This window comes from Fukomys damarensis, unplaced genomic scaffold (assembly GCF_012274545.1).
Source record: "Fukomys damarensis isolate Sample0158 unplaced genomic scaffold, DMR_v1.0_HiC HiC_scaffold_27, whole genome shotgun sequence".
Taxonomy (NCBI): domain Eukaryota; kingdom Metazoa; phylum Chordata; class Mammalia; order Rodentia; family Bathyergidae; genus Fukomys; species Fukomys damarensis.
Genome location: NW_022900939.1, coordinates 16,750,468 through 16,755,690, shown reverse-complemented (window position 1 = coordinate 16,755,690; position 5,223 = coordinate 16,750,468). Strand labels below are relative to the sequence as shown.

The 5,223-nt window shown below is 44.0% G+C and overlaps 2 non-coding genes and 1 pseudogene across 2 annotated transcripts; 1 reads left to right on the top strand and 2 right to left on the bottom strand.

Annotated features, from left to right (window-relative positions):
* Positions 1-253: 253 nt before the first annotated feature.
* On the top strand, positions 254-1,871 carry LOC104854265 (annotated as a pseudogene).
* Positions 1,872-3,573: 1,702 nt separating this feature from the next.
* On the bottom strand, positions 3,574-3,680 carry LOC117283582. The gene has a single exon (XR_004514611.1). It is a non-coding gene; the product is annotated as a U6 spliceosomal RNA (small nuclear RNA).
* Positions 3,681-3,773: 93 nt separating this feature from the next.
* On the bottom strand, positions 3,774-3,880 carry LOC117283587. Its single transcript, XR_004514616.1, has one exon. It is a non-coding gene; the product is annotated as a U6 spliceosomal RNA (small nuclear RNA).
* Positions 3,881-5,223: the final 1,343 nt, after the last annotated feature.

Genomic DNA, 5,223 nt, shown 5'->3' with positions numbered 1-5,223 from the left:
AAAAAGATACACTTATGTTAGAGAAAGCCAGGAGGGCCTTGGCCAAACGAATGGAGCAAATTGACAGGCGTTTCCGTCTGCCCCAGGGATCCCCAAAGCTGTCCTTGGGTCTGATAATTCACTTGAAGGACCTACAAAACTCTAGTGCTGTCATACTTATAGCTCCAGAATACTACAGAGCAAAGATACAGATGAAAATGAGCATCTGGGCTTTTTTCCCAATAGGTTTGCCTGAAAAGCACAGGTGTAGTGAAAACCACCACTAAATCAAAGCCAACATAGGAAAGAAAAGATCCACTTGAATACTGTCATCCTCAAACACGTGGATTTGGGTTAAGTCCACCACTACCGCCATCTGATCTACTAGTGTGGTGGCATCAACAAAAGAACCACTGAAAATTTTGAGGAGGCTGCTGAGGTGGGAGAGGGTTCCTTCAAGCACATCGGGGTCTTGAATAAACTGAGAGCTGAGCTTGAGCATAGTATCACCATCAGCATCTCCCTATGGAAATTTGAGACCAGCAAGTGTTTATGTGGCTATCATTGATGCCCCAGGACGCAGAGACTTTATCACAAACATGACTGTCAGGCTGACTGCGCCGTTCCGGTTGTTACTGGTGGTGTTGGTGAATTTGCAGCTGGTACCTCCAAGAACAGACCTGTGAGCGTGCCCTTCTGGCTCACATGCTTGGGGTGAAACAACTCGCTGTTGGTGTTAACAAAATAGATTCCACGAAGCCACCTACAGCCGGAAGAGATACGAGGAAATGGTTAAGGAAGCCAGCACCTACATGAAGGAAACCAGCCACAACCCCGACTCGGTAGCTTTTGTGCTGATCTCTGGTTGGAAAGGTATTGACGTGCCGGAGCCAAGTGCTAATGTGCCTGGGTTCAAGAGATGGAAGGTCGCTCGTAAGATGGCAGTGCCAGTGGGACCACACCGCTTGAAGCTTTGGATTGTATCCTGCCACCCACTCGCCCAACTGACAAGCCTTTGTAGCTGCCTCTCCAGGATGCCTACAAAATTGGCAGCAATGGTACCGTCCCTGTGGGCTGGGTGGAGACTGGTATCCTTAAACCCAGCATGGTGGTTACCTTCATTCCACTGTCCCAACTGACACAGCGTCTGTTGACATGCTCCATAAGGCTTTGAGGGAGGCTCTTCTTGGGGACGATGTGGGCTTTAACATCAAGAACATGTCTGTCAAAGATATTTGTCATGGCAACTTTGCTGCTGACAGCACAAATGGAAGAAGCTGGTTTCACTGCTCAGGTGGCTGTCCTGATCAGGTGCTCAGGTGATAGCCAGATCAGTGCTGGCTGTGCCCCTGTCCCGGATTGTCACACGGCTCACATCGCTCACAAGTTTGCTGAGCTGAAAGAAAAGATTGATCAGTGGTCTGGTGAGGAGCTGGAAGATGGCCCCAGATTCTAGAGATCTGGTGATGCTGCCATCATTGTCATAGTTCCAGGCGAGCTGTGTGTGTCAAGAGCCTCTCTGACTGCGCACCTCTGGATGGTTTCACTGTCTGTGACATGAGACAGACAGTCGCTGTGGGTTTCATCAAAGCAGTGGACAAGAAGGCTGCTGGAGCTGGCCAGGTCACCGAGTCTGCCCAGAAAGCTCCAAAGGCTAAATGAATCTTGTCACTAACACCTGCCACCCCAGTCTTCATCAGTGAGGGAAGACCGGTCTCGGAACTGTTTCTCCCAGTTGGCATTTTAAGTTTAGTAGTAAGACTGGTCGATGATAACAAGGCATTGCAAAAACTCCAGAAGGAAAGAATGTTTTGTGGACCATTGTGGTGGGGCAGTTTTAAGTTATTAGCTTTTAAAATTAGCACTTTTTGTTTGGTTTGTTTTTTTGGTACCAGGGACCAAACTTAAGACCTTGCAATGGCAAGGCAGGTGGCGGAACCACTGAGCTAAATCCCCGGCCCCTAAAATTAGCTCTTTTCAGCAGAAACAACTTGACCAGAAATCTATCACAGAATTCGGAGACCCACTCAAACAAAGTTTAATGAGAAAAATAAATAAAATGAGCATGCCTATCAGCTCAGCATTCTGGAACGCTGAGGCAGGAGAATTGAGTTTGAACCCAGACTGAGCAACTTAGTGTGACATAGACCCTGCCTCACTATAAAAAAAAATACAAACATGGGGCCGGGGATTTAGCTCAGTGGTTCTGCCACCTGCCTTGCAAGCGCAAGGGCCTGAATTCGATCCCCGGTATAAAACAAAGCAAAACAAAAAACCAAAAAGGGCTGGGGATGTGGTTCACAAGGCACAGGGAATTAGATGCCATGGAGAAACCAAGTGTGAACTTCCCTGTCCTCCCCCAGTGGCGTCACGTGAATGGTGCTTGCTTCTTCCAGCAACCACGTGGACAGCACGTGTAAAGTGCTGCTAGCCAGGGTTTTACTCGAGGGCTCCATCACACACAGTCTCCAGGCCACCCGCGGTCAGACTTGCACAACGGGACCCGGGACCTCAGGGGTATAAAAACACGCTGGGCTGCAGAGGTAGCTCAGCAATGCAGTGCTTGCCCAGCATGTGAAAAACGCTGGATTCTAAGGCTCTACTTTCAGCGTTCCTTTCCGTAGTCTGTTACGAGAGAAATTTCTCTGATTGTGTAGAGTACAAGGCCCTGGATTCCACCCCTAGCACTCCCACCCTAGATGTTCTCTGTAAGTGGAATTGTTTCTATCTCTTGGCTATTATGAATGACACCGGGAAGAACAGATGTGCAAATATATCTCTCCCAATGTCTGCTTTCAGTTATTTTAAATATATACTCAGAAGTGCTGGATCATGTGATGTTTCTATTTTTAATGTTGTGAGGAAACTCCACACTACCTTGCAATCCCAAAACAATATGGAAGGGGTCCAATTTCTCCACATCCTTGAGAGAGCACTTATTTCCTGATTCTTTGTTGTTTTTGACAATGGTCATCCTAATGGGTGTGAGATAGTGATACCTTACTTTATGGTTTTGATTTGCATTTGCTGATAATTGAAGAGATAACATATTGGTGTGTGTGTGTGTGTGTGTGTGTGTGCATATAGGTTTTATTGGGGGCTGAACTCAGGGTTTTGCAAATGCTAGGTGAGCATTCTACCATTGAGCTATTGCCTCAGCCCTTATGCATCTTTTTGTGTGCTTCCTGGGCCTCTGTGTATCTTTTTGGGAGAAATGTCTATTGAAGTCCTTTGATCATTTTATTTATTTATTTATTTTTATTTTTATTTTTTTTTGAGACAGGGTTTCACTATATAGTTGAGTCTGACCTGGGCTCACTGTATAGCCCAGGCTGGTCTTGAACTCACAGCGATCCTCCTGCCTCAGCCTCCCGAGTGCTGGGATTACAGGTGTGCGTCACCACGCCCTGCAATTTTATTTATTTTTTAACAAAAACATTTATTGGTACATACTATTAACATTCATCATAGGGAATTTGTACCTGTACATGATATATCTTGCTTCTTTTTTTCCCTACCCACCCCTCCCAGCCCCTCTTCCTTATATACAAAAGCTTTGTTTCCATTTTTTCTTTCTGTTTTCTTTTTTCCCCCTGAAATATGGAACACTTCACGAATTTGCCTGTCATCCTTGCACAGGGGCCATGCTAATCTTCTCTGTACCATTCTAATTTTTGTATATGTGCTGCTGAAGTGAGCACTGACCTATTTATTTAAGACAGGATCTCCCTAAGTTGCTCCAAGATCCCAGAGTGCTAGAATTCCAGGTGTGTACCACTGCAATTGGTCTATGATCTTTAATTCAATTTGTCACGAATTTGCCTGTCATCCTTGCACAGGGGCCATGCTAATCTTCTCTGTACCATTCTAATTTTTGTATATGTGGCGCTGAAGTGAGCACTGACCTATTTATTTAAGACAGGATCTCCCTAAGTTGCTCCAAGATCCCAGAGTGCTAGAATTCCAGGTGTGTACCACTGCAATTGGTCTATGATCTTTAATTCAATTTGAGTTAATTTTTTTTTTTTTTTGTACCATGGGTGGAACTCAGGACCTTGTGCTTGAGAGGCAGGCATGAACCCAACTGAGCTAAATCCCTGGCCTGAGTTAATTTATGTATGTATTGCAAAATAAGGGACCAAGTTCATTATTTTGCATGTAGACATCCAGCAGCTATTGCCTTTTAAATTTATTTTTACTGCATGGCAGTCAAAGCTCCCAATATAATATCATAATATATTTATTACTGAAGGTCTGATAGCAGTCTTCTTGTTTTTTGTTTTGTTTTGTTGTTTTGCTTGTTTGTTTGTTTTTGAGATTGGGTCCTGCTATGTTGCCCAGGCTAGCCTTGAACACCTGATCCTTTTGCCTCAGTTTCCCAAGACCTAAGATTACAGGCGCCTGGCCAGCAGTCTTTTCTCATATTTCCAATTTTGCTTGGTAGCAGAAGTTGTCTTGGTTTGGTTATATAAAAGTTAAGTACGTGTGAATTTTCTCTGTAAATATATTTGAATAAATCAGCGACAAGTACATTCTCATACATTTATAAATGTGTAAAAAGCAAAAAAGATTTTTTTTTTCTGAGCCATGCGAATGGTTCTCAGTAAGAGTTAATAAATATATACTTTGCTTTGTTTTTGGTGGGGATCTCACTCTGGACCTTGTGCTTGCAAGGCAGGCAGTGGAACCACTGAGCTAAATCCCCAGCTAGAGCTAACATATTAAGTTTCTTGGATAAAAAGAGAAAGAATAGGAGGACAAAAGTCATTTTATTAGTTAATTTGCGTTCCAAAACTAAAATGGTAAAAACAAAAACAAACAAAAACCATGGAGCACAGCCTCATATGCTAAGCATTCCTCCAGAGCACACAGAAGACGGTCTTAAATCACATGACAGTGGTAGAAGGAGCAAAACAAAGGGTACTTGGGTTAATTTAATCAGTGCCCCTGTCGAATTCAAGAATATGGTGTCCTACGCACGTACAAACATAGATCAGTGTAGATTTAGGGAATCTCTATCCGTCTGCACCTGTTGGCGTCCTGGGTGAATCCAGTCCTTGTTTAAGGCTTCCAGTTGGAGCCAGCAGTTGTTGTAGGGATTAAATTATTTAAAGCCTTCAGCTGGCTAGTGTAGGCAAGGAATAGCTTAGAAAACACTTAATCTATTTTTTAAAATCTGTTCCTAAGTTTGCTTTGCCCAGGCTGTAAGACTACACGTACCACCCACCTGCCACATTCTAGAAT